The sequence below is a fragment of the Scomber scombrus genome, chromosome 22 (assembly GCF_963691925.1).
Source record: "Scomber scombrus chromosome 22, fScoSco1.1, whole genome shotgun sequence".
NCBI classification, from domain to species: Eukaryota; Metazoa; Chordata; class Actinopteri; order Scombriformes; family Scombridae; genus Scomber; species Scomber scombrus.
The window spans coordinates 20,745,234-20,762,892 of NC_084991.1; the positions used below are offsets into that span (position 1 = coordinate 20,745,234).

General features: G+C 41.6%; 1 protein-coding gene across 1 annotated transcript in view; it reads left to right on the plus strand.

Moving 5' to 3' along the window:
* LOC134004755 (plexin-B2-like) overlaps positions 1–17,659 on the plus strand; it is a 183,645-nt gene that overhangs the window by 95,666 nt on the left and 70,320 nt on the right. Inside the window, 1 exon segment of the mRNA XM_062444134.1 lies at positions 1,648–1,707. The gene's annotated coding sequence lies outside the window, so the exon portion shown is untranslated.

Genomic DNA, 17,659 nt, shown 5'->3' on the forward strand with positions numbered 1-17,659 from the left:
CATTAAAATATCACATCTAAGAGGCTGAAAGCTGCAGAGTTTTGTCATTTTTTGCTTAAAATAATGTTTAAAATAGTTATTTGACTATTAAAATACTTGCTAATTAACTTTCTGTTGCTCAACTAACCAATGAATCTGCTAATTGTCTGCAGCTTTGCTTTACTGATGACAAACAGACTCAGTAGAATATTTACATATGGTGAATTAAAGTGATAACAGTGAAATAAGATGCACAGTAGCAGCTTGCAGTGTGAGGTATTGATTGTTAAGTAACCTCTTCATATTACAGAGACTCATTAGATTTCAATGTTAATGTCATAAATATCACATAATGGAGCTTTAAGTGGACAAGTCCTCCGGGAAAACACTCAATGGAGTCTAATGAGTGTTTTCACTTCAGTCTGTATCTCATTAGAAAGTGTAAATGCTGCTTCTTCCAGACTACTTGTCACGAGGGGCTCAGTTTTTCCGCCGTGTCCCAGAATGCACTGCTCTGTACTCTTAATACGGCGACTTAGCGGCGGCGTGATCTTCCTCTTTCACTGACTCTTCATTTCTTCTCTCTTCTTCTTTTTTTTTTTTAAATCTCCCAGCACTCGCTCATGAATGCACGCTGATACACAAGCTGTTCTTTACCTCTTTGTCGTTGCTGTCGTCTTTTTGTGTCTCTCCTCGCTTTCTGCACAGCCGACTTTAAACTTACACTGTCACACACACACTAAATAAGGTATGTGTGTGTGTGTGTGTGTGTCTGTGTGTGTGTGTGTTAGCCTTGAGGTGCACGCTGCAGTTTACGATGTGTAGTTTTTAAGATGAAACGCTGGACAGTTCATGAGTCTCCCGTACTTTGTCATTGGAGCATCTCCACATTGTTTCTTTTAACCCTCCTGTTGTCCTCGAGTCAAGGAAGGAAGGTAGGAAGAAGGATGGAAGGGAGGAAGAAGGAAGGGAAGGAGGGAAGGAAGGGAGGGAGGGAGGAAGGAAGGGAGGAAAGGAAATAAGGAAGGGAGTAAGGAAGGAAGAAGGGAGGGAAGGAAGGAAGGAAAGGAGGGAGGAAGGAAGGGAGGAAGGGGGGAAGGAGGGAGGGAGAAAGGAAGGGAGGAAAGGAAATAAGGAAGGGAGGAAGGAAGGACGGACGGAGGAAAGAAGGAAGGAGGGAGGAAGGAAGGAAAGAAAGAAGGACAGAGGAAAGAAGGAAGGGAGGAAGGTAGGGGGGAGGAAAGAAAGAGAGAAGGAGGGAGGGAGGAAGGAAGGTAGGAAGGAGGGAAGGAAAGAAAGAAGGAGGGAGGGAGGAAGGAAAGAAGGAACAGTCAAAACAGACAGGGTCAATTTGATGAGCTCAGCATGTTGGAAATGACCAGCTCACTTTTACTAGAACATAAGCTTTAAGCCTGACTAGCGCCCCCTAAAGGCTGCAGTCTGAACTTTATCAAACATTGTTATTTAAGATGTAGCTGTTCTTTGAGGCTCAGTGAGGCTGCAGTATACAGTACATATACATGAAGGTTTCATCCTCTAGAGAAGCATGACTCAGTTCAGTAAATGAACAGTAATTGTCTCATTTCGGATCGGGGGAATGATGCAGTATGATTGTACAAAATTGTCACAAAATTCTCATGTTTTTGTCTCGTTTCTCTCCGTTCACAGATTGCATGTCTTGAAGAGAGAGAAGAGCAAGGAAAGAGAAAGAGGGAATAGAAGAAACAGGTAAGCAATGACTCTGTTGGAGGTTTTTCTCTAAAGTTCAGAAACAAAAGTGTGATCAGATATTTTTGATCAAATTGACCCCGTCTGTTTTGACTGTTCCTTCTTTCCTTCCTTCCTTCCTTCCTTCCTTCCTTCCTTTGAGAATTATATTATATTTCTGATGCTTCGTTATCACCCTTGCACATAAAATATTTCACATACATGATTAAACATTGTCAATGGAGTCAAATACTGTCAAAATAAAGTGTAAAAAAAGAGAATAGATTAACAAAAAAAACAGGGAAAGAAACTCCATAAAATGTTTTTTTTAACCCTCCTGTTGTCATCAGGTCAAGGAAGGAAGGAAGGAGGGAAGGGAGGAAGGAAAGAAGGGATGAAAGGAAGGAAAGAAGGAAGGACGGAAGGGAAGGAGTAAGGAGGGAGGGAGGCAGGGAAAGAGGAATGAAGGAAGGAAAGGAGTAGGGAGGGAGGGAGGGAAAGAGGAAGGAAGTAAGGAGATAAGGAAGGGAGGAAGGAAGGAAAGGAGTAAGGAGGGAGGAAGGAAGGAAGGAAGGAAGGAACAAAGGAAGGAAAGGAGTAAGGAGGGAGGAAGGAAGGAAAGAAGGAAGGAAAGGAGTAAGGAGGGAGGGAGGAAGGATGGAAGGAAGTGAGGAAAGAAGTATGGAAGGAGGAGGGAGCAAAGAAAGAGGGAAGGAGGGGTAGAAGGAAGGAAAAATTAAAGAAAGAGGGAGGAAGGAAGGAAAGAAGGAACAGTCAAAAGAGACGGGGTCAATTTGACCCGGGAGGACGACAGGAGGGTTAAAGCTTGGATTAGTTTTCTTTCCCTCCTTCTTTCCTCAGTAGGAAAAAAGCAGGAATGAAACCAGCGTCTTCATTCTTGTTTTGGAAAAATAAGATAATTTCGTTCCATCTGGAGTTAAAAATAAATCCCCAGCTAACGGCATGTTTGTGTCCGGTCGGTGCCAGATCGACATGTGCTCACCGTTTGACTCTGCGGAGTTTAGTTTGGTAAAGTGCTCACCCACCAGTAATGCTGTGTGTCCCAGCAGGCTGGCTGTTGTTTGTGTCGATAAGGCGGTTTTGTACGGATGGATAGTCTCACAGTATAAAAAAAAAAAAAAGTAGAACAGCTCTATTCTGGCTCGGTGTTTCAGCCGCTGAGCTACCGTGAAGCTTCCACTACTTCTGCCAAGTGCTGCTGCAGTCAGACGCACTCAGACACAACCAGCTGGGCACTGAGTGGACCGAAAACATCAGCAGCAGATGCCTCACACTGAGTTACATTTCCTGCCACATGATTTATGTCTTTATGCTGTTTTGTTGCTGTGCAGTCTGTCTCCACCACTTCCTCTCCAATTTCCCCTTTGCATAATTAAAAAAAAAAAGTACTTTTAATAGGGTAAAAGTTGCAGTTAAGTGTCCGTGGCTTTGCAGGATGATGTGTTTCTCTCCTGCTGATGCTGCTGCTGCTGCCTGTTCTCCTTTCACAATGAAAACAGACTTAACTAGATTTTAGAGAGGCGCCTCAGCTCAGCCAAAACTCTGCGAGCACAAACTGTAACGAGAATGAGCTGGAAACTAATGCGAATGTCTTTTCCTGTCGCTCTCTAACGGATTCCTCGGTGTGTGTGTGTGTGTGTGTGTGTGTAGGTGCTGGATATGGATTACAGCCTAAAATAGATATGAACAGTCACCCAGAAAAAAAGAAAAAAGAATGTGATCAGCAGTTTAGAATTGAGCATAAAGGCTGCAGTGTGTTGGGAAAGCTGCTTTGAAAGGCCCGTAGTTTAACAAGCTACACTTCTGAGGAATGACAGCAAAGCTTCCCTGCAGGGAAATACAACTTTAAGTTACTGAGAATGAGTCGACGGCAAAGGCGGGAAATATACCATGCAAGAATATTCAATGTCTGCAATGATAGTTAACAGTTATTGTCTTCCAAAAGTTGCATTTTATCACAGGAGAATTGACTTGTTAGGTAGAAAAGCATCAAATGTTTATTTTCCTATGAGAGTAAATTCATTTTCCAGCAAGGCAGCATGAAGAAGTCTTTAAAAAAAATACAATAAAACAACACAAATATATTAAAAACTGCATGCAAAATGTTGTTTTTTGCTGTATTCAAATTAAATGAGTATATGACATGTGGGATAAATACAAAATGTGTTGCACCTCATGTTTGTTCTGCTGATAGCAACAAGCACACCACCCTAAAATACTAAAAACAACCCATTATAAGTTTAAAGTTCTGCATTTAAAGGTGTTATTATTATTTTGACACTGTTATAATGTCAGATCTTTATATTACACATGGTAAAAGGTTTAAATCTTGAGGTGAACATATGTAAAGATGCTCCCTAACCGAGGACTTAAACTTGGTCTTCCTCCTCGAGATGCCCACAAACAGCTGTCCGCTCTGTAGTCGCTGTTGCTAAGGTCGTTGCTAAGGTGTTTCCATAGGTTGTTCACATTGTCCACTTGCATAATTTCGGATCTGATTCAGCTCAGACATATACAGATGTATTTGAGATGTTTCCATTAAGAGTAAAGAATGAAAAAAAGAAGCTGAATCCGACCAATCAGAGCAGAGTGGGATTAAAGAGACAGGAACTAAAACAGCTTGTTTCAGACAGAGGCTGAACTGAGGGGATGAATAAACGACCAATATAAGATAAATAAGAAGTTTTTTAAACTGGAAATAATGCAAAAATATTCCAGTAGAGCCTCAGAATATAAATATAGAGCTGGAATTGAGCATGATACGTCTCCTTTTTTAAATTATTGATGCATAAACCTTAACAATACGGACATTTCATCATAGTCTCAAATGTTTTTGCACATAAACTCTTTAACTGCAAAGTAACCGGTGACTTAAACTATCAGATAAATGCAGCTGGGTTAAAGTACAGAACATATTTCTCTCTAAAATGTGGAGTCTGGCTCACAAATTACCACAGATAAGACGAGTTAAAGGATTTCTGAGAGCCTAAAAATCAATAATTGTGACCAAGATATGTGAGCGAGACATTTCATAAACTTGTCGGCGCCCTCTGGTGGACAAACTGTGCAACAACACCACATTTTACCAGATGTCCTCCCACGTATCGCTCTAATGTCTTCTCACTAAATGGGACGAAGCGAGTTAATCTCTCGGTTCAATCTCAGTGTTAAAAGGAGAATTTAAGGTAAAGACAAAAGATAAGAAAGAGAGAGAGAGAGAGATTTGTTCTTTAACTATTCATATCCTTTTTTGTCTTTTTATCTTTTATTTCTGCCCACTCACTTCCACACTGTTCATTAAGCACATTAAGTCACAAAGAGGACATTTAGTGGCTGCTGTGTGTTCCCTCACTTTCACTTTTAACTGAGTCCTGAGTTCAATTCCAGGAAGTATTAAAGAAGTCTTAAGTTACTCACATCCTCAGATACGCTGACATTTACCAGGTTTATCCAAAACACATACACACACACACACACACACACACATATATACACTCTACATGAGTCCTTTAACTCCTGATAACCGAGCGACGTCGAGCGTTGTGTTGTACATAAGCAGGTTCGTTGTCCAACAGGTCAAAATCCTTCAGATTCAGAGAAACCATTGTTATGTCTGGATTTTAATGAGTCCGTGTTTGTGTGTGTGTGTGTGTGTGTGTGTGTGTGTGTGTGTGTGTGTGGAGTTGGCTTCCAGCAGCTCACTGCCGCCTGGGAGGCAGAATTATCTGTGTTTTAATCAGCCTAGAACAGAGGGAGAAGGAGGGAAAGCTCTCCCTCTTTCTCTTTCTTTGGGTCTGTAATAAGGCTTCTTGCTCTAAATCCTTTAATCTGAGTAGGAATGAAGGCTGTATCTCTGTCTTCTGGCTGAAAAGGACAATCTCTCCCTCTCCCTTTCAGTATTTTTCTTATTTTTACTCTCTCTTACGTGCTCACACACACACGCACACACACACACACACACACACACACACACACACACACACCCCTGCTGAAACAGAGGCTGCCTTGTTAAGTGAGAGCTGGTGGAGCTGCCTCTTCACTGTCTTGCTGTGTCTTTCTGTAAAGGTTAGCAGGAGCTGAAGAGCAGAAGTTAAAAGGGGGGGGGGGGGCTGATAAGTTAGGGCGAACCTCCCAAAAATCTTCCCAAAAGTGGAGGTGCATTGAAAAGAGAACATATTGGACAGGACTCTGCTACACATGCATGAGGAAACACACTCAGATTTTGGCGGCGCTCCACCTGCACATTCACTGCTAATTATTTTTTTAATACAACTTTAGGGAGACAAGCAGTTTTTAATAGTTGCTTTCACATTCAGTTCAGTCCCCTTCGCTCCATTTCCCCCCCTCCTCCTCCCCCATCTCGCTTACTATAGCTGAGACAGAGGTTTTCATTTTGGGCATGTGTGAAGAGAAGCTGTAAATCTGCTGGATCCTGTCCAGACGTAATGACTCGACAGCAGGAGCTGCAGTCATGGAGGCTGCCCACCTCTGCGTTCAGCTACACAACAGCAGCAGCAGATACTAAAGCAGAAGAGCAGCTACTGTACTTAAAGTGTCTATATAATCGATTTTTATTTTGTTTTAATATGACAGTGAATGAAATGACTCGTATGTTTTATAGTGATGAACCTGCAGAGAATTATCAGCGACTCTGCAGCTTCCTCTCAAGCTTTAAAGGAGCTTTATAGTTGAGTTTCAGCTCATTGTTTAGCTGTCCGGCTGCAACTTTTACTGTTCTGGTTCACTCTCAGTGCTCTCATAGTGTTGTTTTCTACTGTTCACTACCTGCTCAGCACCAAACAGCAAACACACACAGTTAGCTGTAGACTAGCTGGTGAACATAGTGGAGCATTTAGCAGCTTAAAGAGACAGATGTTTACCTCTGGAGTTGGTTAGAGAGTAAAAACAGAGCTAAAAGAGAGAGAATATTGGACAGAAACACGAATCCTAATGAATGATAATGTGGATGAGTGGCTGCTGGATGTGGAAATAAACAGCTGTTTGATAACAAGTTCAACATATCAACTTTTAAAGGGTGAAAACATGTCAGAATTGGGTTCACTACTTCATTAAAATCTGTTAAAGTAGGAGGGTCAAACTCATTTCCATTCAAGGGGCCACATACAGTTCAATATGATCTGATGTGGAGGAAGGAAGGAAGGATGGAAGAAGGGAAGGAAGGAAGGATGGAAAGATGGAAAGAAGGAAGGAAAGATGGAAGGAAGGAAAGAAAAGAGGAAGGGGGGAAGGAAGGAAGGAAGGAAGGAAGGAAGGAAGGAAGGAAGGAAGGAAGGAAGGAAGAAAAGGAGGGAGGATGGAAGGAAGGAAAGAAAGAAAGAAGGAAGGAAGAAAAGCGGGAAGGAAGTAAGGAAATAAGGAAAGATGGAACAAAAGGGAGGAAGGAAGGAAGGAAGGAAAGAGAAAGAAGGCAGGAAGGAAGGAACGAGGGAAGGAAGGAGGGAAAGATTGAAGAAAGGGAGGAAGGAAGGAAGGGAGGACAAATAGATAGCAAGAAGGAAGGGAGGAAAGAAAGAAAGAAGGAAGGAAGAAAAGAGGGAAGGAAGGACAGATGAAAGGAAGGAAGGAAAGATGGAAGGAAGAAAAGAAGGAAGGAAGGAAGTAAAGAAGGAGAGATGGAAGGAAGGAAGGAAATAATGAAGGAATGAGAGTGGGCCTGATTGGACGCCTCGGCAGGCCGGTTCTGGCCCACGGGCCTCATGTTTGACCCCCCTGAGTTAAAGGATTGAATGAATGAATGAAGATGACAGGTAGCCAGTAGCGTTGTGATTGATGAAGAACAGATTTAAGGAACATCTACTTTCCTTCTCCGTATCTGATCCTACATGGACGCACTAACTCCTCCTCCTAACCTCAACATCTGCTTCTCTTCCATCGATCTTCCTTCTCTTTTACCAAATATCCAGCATTTCATTTTATGGTATGTGCTGACATATTTCTACAAGAGTGAAAACAGAACTGGGCATCTTGCCAAATATGCTACATGATGCGAGGAACACACATGACGACCGCTGAGTGGATTATGAATCTATGCAGGCGTGACGATGATCAGCTGGTGCCGACAGTCAGCAGATAAAAACATAAACTATAAACTATCATATGTGAAGGTTTGCTGCTAGTCGCTCTCATGAAGAGTTTTTTTGTTTAAGCTTTTAAAGTTTGATATTTGTGATCGATTACGTCACTTCTGTGTCTTCTGAGGGAGACTTTCTGTTAAATAGATATAAGACAAGGGGGGTCAAACATGCGGCCCGTGGGCTGAAACCAGCCTGCTGAGGCATCGAATCCGGCCCACTTTCCTTTCTGTCTTCTGTCCTTCCTTCCTTCCTTCCTTCCATCTGTCCTTCCTTCCTTCCTTCCATCTGTCATTCCTTCCTTCCTTCTTTCTTTCTGTCTGTCCATCCTTCCCTCTTTCTTTCTTTCCATCCTTCCTTCCTTCCGTCTGTCCTTCCTTCTTTCCTCCCTTCCTTCCTCCCTTTCTTCCTTCTGTCCTTCCTTCCTTCCTTCCTTCCTTCCTTCCATCCTTCCATCCTTCCATCCTTCCATCCTTCCTTCTTCCCTTCCTTCATTCCTCCCCTCCTTCCTTCCTTCTTCCCTTCCCTCCTCCCTCCCTCCCTCCCTCCCTCCCTCCCTCCCTCCCATCTTTTCAGTAATCCGGCCCACATCAGATCAGATTGGACTGTATGTGGCTTTTGAATAAAAATGATTTTGACCTCCTGATAAAAGAGATTGGAGATAAAGTGTGAGCAGAAAGATTGTGTGGTATTAGAGCTGCTCTCTATTCAGTATCTCCCCCAAACTCCGAACCTTTTGTCTTTTCTTTTTAAGCCTTTTTCAGGTGAAATTGCTCCACATACGAGCAGTACAGGCGACTGGTTTCTGTTTTGGTACAAGAACACAATAATTGGCATTCTCACAGGCTTTGCAGGGTCCTTCAATGTTGTGTTGTGTTGTGTGTCATAAGGTTTGTGCTCTTACCTGAGTGTCAGAAACTAAAAAATATCATCTCAGCTGCTGGAAATACTCTTCCTTCATTCCTTCCATCCTCCCTCTTTCCTTCCTTCCTTCCTTCTGCCTCCCTCCCTTCCTTACTCCTTTCTTTCCTTCCTTCTTTCATTCCTACCTTCCTTCCTTCGTCCCTCCCTCCTTACTCCCTTCCTTCCTTCCTCCCTCCATCCTTACTCCTTTCTCTTCCTTACTCCTTTCCTTCCTTCCGTCCTCCGTCCTCCCTCCTTCCTTACTCCTTTCCTTCCTTCTTTTTCCTCCCTTCCTTACTCCTTTCTTTCCTTCCTTCTTTCATTCCTTCCTTCCTTCCTTCCTTCGTCTTGTCTTTTAAGTGTTCGTGCCGAGCTTTAAAGAGGAACTACACCAATTTATTCACATGGAGGCTGACAGTGTTATAGGAGGGTAGAGTATAACGATAAATCTGTGGATTGCTCCTTTAAATGTATCTTTGTTTTTTAATTTCTCCTCATTTCTATATATACACACACACACACAATGCCCTTCACACTGTAACTGATTAGTCTGATTACAAGGTGATTTATAATCCAATCCTCTAAATACCTCCTGGTTTTTCTTAAAAAGATCGTATCAAGTGATGTTTAATTTCCATTCAGGAAGTTAGGCTATTTAGTGAAATCTTTTCATCAGCATATTGTTTTGAATGGACTCCCTGAATGTGGTCACTTTGGGTAACGAGCACAATATCAGCCACTGGCGGCTTTATTACAAAAAAAAAATCATTATCAGCAAACCATGCATGAGCCACATCTTTTAAAGCCTGCTGTGGTAGAAGTAGCTTAAACACACATAATAATATATAGTAGATGTACAGTATTAGTGCAAGTATGAAGACAAGTGAGTGCATTCTTCATAATCCATGATAAGCATGAGGGGAAAGATCCTCTCTTCATGCCAATATAGGAGGAAATGCTGCAGCTTTCGGTTAAGTATCACTAATAAAACGTCATTTCCGGTAAGCTTAGTGCACAACAGCCTGTCGAAATCTGCACACTACCCAAGTAAGTCCTACATCAGGCCTGATTTACTCAGATCCCAAATAAAGAATACTAAATTGCAGGTGCAGTGTAACAGATTGCATGTTTGGTTAGTGTGTGTTTTGCAGGTGATCTACTAAGAATAACTGTGTAAATGAAAACAGATGCAACAGGTGCAGACAGCAGTATTTAACCTTCGTGTCGTCCTCCCGGGTCAAATTGACCCCGTCTGTTTTGACTGTTCCTTCTTTCTTTCCTTCCTCCATCTCCCTTCCACCCTCCCTCCTTCCTTCCTTCTTTCCTTCCTTCCTTTCTTTCCTCTTTTCCTTTCTCTCTCCTACCTTCCTCTTTTCCTTCCTTGCTCCCTCCTTTGCTTCCTTCCTTCTTTCCTTCCTTTCCTTCCTCCCTTCCTTCTTTCCTCTGTCCTTCTTTCCTTCCTTCCTCTTTTCCTTTCTCTCTCCTTCCTCCCTCCCTCCCTCCTTTCCTTCCTTCCTTCCCTCCTTCCTCCTCTCCTTCCTTCTTCCTCCCTTTCATCTTTCTTTCTTTCCTTCCTTCCTTCCTTCCATCTTTCCTTCCTTTCTTCCTTCTTCCTCCTTTCCTTCCTTCTTCTTCCCTTCTTTCCTCCCTCCCTCCCTTCTTCCTTCCTTCCTTCCTTCCTTCCATCAGACCTTCCTTTCATCCTTCTTCCTCCCTTCCTTCCTTGACTCGAGGACAACAGGAGGGTTAAATGAGGGTTTTATGTTAAAATGGAGAGTTTGAACGAGCAGAAAGCTGCAAACACTAAATGAAATGTGATCCCATTGAATTAGAGATTCTAGTGGCAGAGATGCGTGTGATAAATTAATATAATTGCATTTTCTCCTCCCTGTATTTTGCCCCATGTTGCATATTCATTAAGGCAAACATACTAAATGGACAGCGCTGATTATCTCTTTGCACATTTGAAAGCCTCAGTGTGCCCCATTAGTAGATCAGCTTGCACGTTTTTTTCGGGTGATGTCAAGTTTACACACGTTATTACACATGCAAGCCTTTAGTAAATCAGCCTCATAGTGTTACACAGTGTACTAAAGGAAGTATGTGATTTGAGACACAGTGAAAGACTGATATGGTTCCCTCTTTGAACACTATGGAGCCCCTCCTGCTTACAGGTAACACATGATAAAATATGTATTTGTTTCTGAGGCCTTTCTTTCTTTTCCTCTCCTAAAACATTGTGATTCATATCAGTGGGAAATCATTTCATTTCACATCAAACCAACATAAAAGTTTTTTTTGATCTTTAACTCTTTAAACACGATGACAGAACACCTGCCACATTTTTGATCCGTGCTTGGATCTTTTTTCATGTTCGGTTTGCCTTCAAAAAAAAAAAAAAAAAAAAAAGCAGCCTGATGTGGATCTGTAGCCGGTAAAAGTCTGCAGGAAAACTTCAATCATGACATCTTAAGGACTTAAAAATGAGTTGCTGCAAGCTGTCAGCAAGCTCTGACAGTTAATCCCATGTGAGCTGAATGCAGCGTTGCACCAAAAAAAAAAAAAAAGAAGGGAGGACGAGCTGATGGAGTCCTCTGCACTGTACATGAACATCCTCTTTAATTGCTTTTTTTGTGGGAAGTCTAACGGGGAAAAGGAAGAAGAATTGAAGAGTGTTGATTTGTAAAGTTGCAGGAAAAAAAGTGTGTGAGATAAATAACCCTCCTGTTGTCCTCGAGTCAAGGAAGGAAGGAAGGAGGAAGGAAGGGAGGAAAGGGGGAAGGGAGGGAGGGAGGATGAAAGGGAGGAAGGAAGAAGGAAGGAAAGGAGGGAGGGAGGGAGGGAGGAAGGAAGATGGAAGGAAGAAAGGAGGGAGGAAGGAAGGATGGGAGGAAGGTAAGAGGGAAGGAAGGAAAGGAGGAAAGGAAAGAAGAAAGGATGGAGGAAGAAAGGATGGGAGGAAGGAAGGAAGGAAGGAGGGAAGGTACGAAAGGAGGGAGGAAGGGAGGAAGGAAGGAAAGAAGGACAGGGGAAGGAATTTAGGGGGAGGAAACAAAGAAAGGAGGGAGGGGGGAAAGAAGGAAGGAAAGAAGGAAAGGAGGAAGGAAACAGAGAGGAACGTAAGAAGGAAGGGAGGAAGGAAAGAGAGAGAGAAGGTGGGAGGGAGGAAGGACAGACGGAAGGAAGGAAGGAAAGAAGGAACAGTCAAAACAGACGGGGTCAATTTGACCCGGAAGGACGACACGAAGGTTAAAGAGAGCTGGAGACGGGTCTATGTTGGTTGATGCACAGAAACACACACTCAAAGACACACATGGTCTCATCAGAGTGTGTCATTGGCAGGTTAATGGAGAGGTGTACTGGGAGAGAAAAGTGCTTGTTAATCGCTCACTTCAACGCAGAGGACACAGCCGGCTAAATTACATTTGCATAACACAGAATTAATCTGTTGCGTGAGTTTGCCGCCATGAAATGGGATCACGTTCCTTTTCTATTTGTCTCTCTTCTCTCTTTTCTTTTTACTTCTGTCTGTTCTCCTGGCTTAGCTGCAAACTTTCGATGCGTTGATGTAAAGTCATATTTGTTTAAGAAGACTGATTTCCTTTTCCTTCCTGCCTGTCAGTGGATCGGAGTTCATCTCGGCGTGCTGTGAAAGTAAATTTGCACAGACGTGAAAGTTGCATGAGAGAAAAAAAACAATCCCTTTATTTTTGTTTCTTATACTTATTGTTTTAGATCTCATTGGTGGTGCATTCAAGGACACACATAAAGTAGGATTCAATTACCAAAGCCGTATTGATCCGAATAACAAAAAACCCTTAACCATCCTGTTGTCCTCTGGTTAAGGAAGGACAGGAGGAAGGAAGGAAGGAAAGGAGGAAGGAAAGGAGGGAAGGAAGGAATGAAAGAAATGAGTAAGGAGGGAGGAAGAAAGGAAGGAAAGGAGTAAGGAAGGAAAGAAGGAAGGAAAGAAAGGATTAAGGAGGGAGGGAGGAAGGAAAGGAGTAAGGAAGGAAGAAAAGAAAGTAGTAAGGATGGAGGGAAGAAGGAAGGAAGGGAGTAAGGAGGGAGGGACGAAGGAAGGAAGGGAGTAAGGAGGGAGGGACGAAGGAAGGAAGGAAAGAAAGGAGTAAAGAAGGGAGGAAGGAAGAAGGAAGGAAGGAAAGGAAGGAGGGAGGACAGAAGGAAGGAGGGGAGGAAGGAACGAACGAACGAAAGAAGGAACGAAGGAAGGAAGGAATGAAAGAAGGAAGGAAGGAAATTAGGAACAGTCAAAAGAGATGGGGTTAATTTGACCCGGGAGGACAACAGGAGGGTTAAGGCAAACTAAAAGAAAAAGTTCAGATGATCAAATTCTTTTAAAGCGCCCTTGAACGCATCATCACAAAGCCTTTTCACATCTTTTCTTGTTTCTTTTTAAAGTCTCACAGGACGCTTTAACAACAGCATACCGGTCACATTCACATTCAACATCACATCCTCCTCACAGAGAAAAGGGAGTAAAAAAAAAAAAACTAAAAAAACTCACAACAATCATCAACCATGAAACCCAAAATCACTCAAACCCAACTGTCAGACCGCTTCAGAGCACCTCGGGCCAAAATGAAAGCTCACAAAAACTCTTTTCATTCCCACTGCAGTTTCCTTTTTAATCAAGGCCAAATACACTGTGACTGCTTCTTATTGCAGCTCTGCACAAATGCTTTAATTCACTACTCTGAGATAGTGTTTAATGTCATTTTAGTGAGTGGATGCATGTTTTTTAAGTTGTTTCTGAGCCTCCAACATAATTTCTATCATTATGTAATATAGTTTATTATGTCCTGAATCTTTAAACTGTACTCAGTAACATACAGCAAAAAACAAGTCTGCAAAACAAATGTTATTTCCAGTATTTCTCCAATTGATCAGTTAAACATTTAGGGCCTGATTTACTAAGATCCCAAATAAAGGTACTAAATAGTGTGCACAGTGCAATAGATTTTGTTTGGGTGCGTTTTGCAGGTGATCTACTAACAATAACTTTAAATGAAAACAGGTGCAACAGCAGTATTTAAATGAGGTTTTGTGTCTTAATGGAGAGTTTGGACGAGCAGAAAGCTGCGAGCACAAAATGAAATGTGATCAGGTTCTAGTGGAAGAGGTTAACTAATATATGTGTATTCTGTTATTGTGTCTCCGTGTCTTCGTCTCCATAGTAACAGCCGGTTAATACCTGTACTTCAAACTTATTATTTATAGACACAGTTAGCGTCAGAAATAATACCTTCAGGTTTGGTAAATCACAATACGTGTGCTCAATAACATATTTACATTTTCTCCTCCCTGTATTTTGCACACTGGGGTTAAAACGTCTCATATTACATTCATTACGGTAAACTACTAATATTACATTCATTACGGTAAACTAATAAATGAACAGCGCGTATTATTTTGCACAGTTGTAGATAAAAACATCACATATAACACATAAAACATCACTTAAAACACATATTATATATTTCAGTGCCATCCTGACAGCCACACTGCTAGCTTAGATAGAAATGAACTGAAGCTGTTTTCAATAGAGGAGAAAAGAGAATATGTTCCTTGTTTTCGAGGCTTTTCAGCTTTCATAAAAGAAAGAGAAAAAAAAGCCTGAATGGTTTCACTGTGTTGTCTGTTGTCTGTTTTTTGGTGCTAAAATTAGCTTTTTTTCACATCTTCCCTCCACTTATATATCTGTTCCAGTATTGACGAGTGGTGTTGATTTTTACAGTAAACTGGTTAATGAGACGAGGACATTTATAAAAAATCTTGTTTACTTTCTTTCTTTCTTTTTTCCCTTCCCTCCCTTTCTTTATTTGGCCTCACAGTGTCTGTTTTTCAGCCTCAACACTGTTTGTTTCTTCTGGCTTCTGTCAGCGCCTTGCAGAGATGTTACCAAACGGTACCATAGACGTGTGTGTGTGTGTGTGTGTGTGTGTGTGTGTGTGTGTGTGTGTGTGTGTGTGTGTGTGTGTGTGTGTGTGTGTGTGTGTGTGTGTGTGTGTGTGTGTGTGTGTGTGTGTGTGTGTGTGTGTGTGTGTGTGTGTGTGTGTGTGTGTGTGTGTGTGTGTATAAAAAGCACTCGGTCTGCTCTATAGCTGCTGTCCTTTATGCATCCTCTAAGCTTTACTTGTGATATCTTTATTTTTTATTCTGCTCATTTGCATTCATCTCCAACCGCCCTCGTGGTGTTATAGATGTTATAATTGTTGCATAATAAATGTTCAAATTACAGCCTGATTTATATATCAGTATGCATATATTATCAGCTGTTATTGGCCTATTTAAGATATATTGGTATCAGTCCAATATGTGCCTATATATGTGTTTTTTATGAGTTATAGACGCAGCATTTTTATGTATTTTTCATCCTTTTTCTTAATTTTTCACTTGTTTGTTTTATGTTATATGTATTTTTTAAATTAAAGTTATTAAATTAAATTACTTATGTTGTTTTATACAATATAGTTAATTGATAAACTGTAAAATATGGGAATACATAGAGGTTTTTGTATATAGTTAGATATTTAGATAGATAGATGTGTTTCTGAAGCTTGTAGAGAGCATGTTGTTGTTGATTTATTATTATTATTAATTATCAGAAAAGTAAAGTTTATAACAATCCTATAATCATTCAGTTATTTTTAAGCCAAAATGTCCAAAATATGATCATTCCAGCTTCTTAATTGTGACCATTTTCTCCTTTTCTTTATTTTTTTATGACTGTAAATTGAATATCTCTTTGGGATTTAGACTGTTGGTTGAACAAAAACGGCAAATTTTAAGGCATCACTGCACATTATAAGAACTTGTAGTAGAGTTGGAGTCAAGCTTTTATGCAGTGAGGCTCAAATACAGCAGTCGGTAGTCAGGAAAGTGAAGTCAGTGACACTCTTATTATGATTTATCATCTGAAGTCATCGGTTTTGTATGATATTCTTAAAGGGAATTTAATGCTCCAACTGACTCCCATTAAAAAAGCTTCAACTTCTCTCTAGAAATAGTGTCAATCTTTAAATTCAGGCCCTCTAATAAGTGTGCTGATGGTCATTTGAAGACTTATAGTAGCTTGTAGATGTCTGCTGTGTGGTTGTTGATTGACAGGTGTGATTGACAGTTGGCTCACCTGCTGCTCTCACACTGAGTTGGACTATATTGTCGCACTAGGTTTAATGTTACTTCATTACAATATCTTTTCATATCCATGGCTTCAAAACTGGCTCCATCTACATCCATCTTTATATAGAAGCCTGTTCTTGCATCAACCCATTTTACTATTTATTAGATATAAGCGGTTTTAAATACAGACAAAAATGGCGATGTAACAAGCATTTCCACTGTTGTCTGATGTTTTATAGACAAGACGACATGTTAAACTCTGTGTGTGTGTGTGTGTGTGTGTGTGTGTGTGTGTGTGTGTGTGTCCTCGTCCGTCATTTAATTTTATGCTTCTTTTGTCTCCGCCACGCTCTCCTTCAGGCCTTTCTTCATTACCACCAATAAGAATTCAATTTTTCCCCGGGTTCCACCAATCATAGCGCTCGTATCCCCTCCAGGCCCGACCAATCAGCTTCAATGTTCCTCCGGCCCTCGTGTCATGAATGGCTAATGATTCTCGGTCTGTTGGCATGAATGTAAATGAGGCGGCATCAAGGGGCTTTCCATTTCTCTCTCTCTCTCTCTCTCTCTCTCTCTCTCTCTCTCTCTCTCTCTCTCTCTCTCTCTCTCTCTCTCTCTCTCTCTCTCTCTCTCTCTCTCTCTCTCTCTCTCATCATAGACACATTTCTAGGCTTGGTGTCAAAGTTTAGAGCATGAAAATGTAAAAAAAATTAATAAAGAGAAATTTAACCCTCCTGTTGTCCTCGAGTCAAGGAAGGAAAGGAGGGAGAAGGAAGTAGGAAAGGGAGGAAGGAAGGAAGGAGGACAGAGGAAGGAAGGAAGGAAGGGAGGAAAGGAAAGAAGGAAGGAAGGGAGGAAAGAAGGAAGGAGGGAGGGAGGGAGAAAGGAAAAGAGGAAGGGAGGAAGGAAGGAAAGAAGGACAAAAGGAAGGAAGAAGAAAGGAAGGAGGGAGGGAAGGAAAGAAGGGAGGAAGAAGGAAGGAAGGAGGAAGGAAGGAAAGAAGGAGGGAGGGAAGGAAGGAGGGAGGGAGGAAGGAAGGAAGGAAAAAAGGACAGAGGAAGGAAGGAAAGGAGGGAGGAAGGAAGGAAGGAAAGGAAGGAAGGAAAGGAAAGAAGGAAGGGAGGAAAGAAGGAAGGAGGGAGGAAGAAGGAAGGAAAGAAGGAGGGAGGCAGAAAGGAAGGAAGGACAGAAGGAAGGAAGAAAAGGGGATGGAGGGATGAGAGAAGGAGGGAGGGAGGGAGGGAGGAAAGAAGGAACAGTCAAAACAGACGGGATCAATTTGACCCGGGAGGACGACACGAAGGTTATGACGTCATTGGACTTTTGAAATAGTGGAAACATCCGCCCAGCTGAGAGACTTGACTCAGTAGTTACAGGAAAAATATCTCAAGTGAAACAAACTGTACACTCGCTGTTTCACACACAGCACAGACGGAGAATAGAAAAGTTAATCCAGGCTGAGATGAGCCAATACAGGATGTGACAGCGGTGAAATTGTTGAATTTCTGGGTTTTCTTGATTGTCTTTGCCGGGAAAATTGGACGACGGCGTAAACCTGACGTGTTGAAGTTGACGTTTCAGACTTTAATTTGAAGATTCGGTTAATTACTTTCATATCAACGTCTGGCTTTGCTTTACGTTTCAGATGTTTTAACCCTTTTTTCTGCATCAGATTCAAAGTGTGACATCAAAAACTCTCTTGTATAGACCGGCATTTCTCTATTATATCATATTATATTAGGGCTGCAACTTAAGATTAATCTGCCTGTTGTGTTTTTAATCAATCAATCAGGTTATTTGGTCTGTAAAAT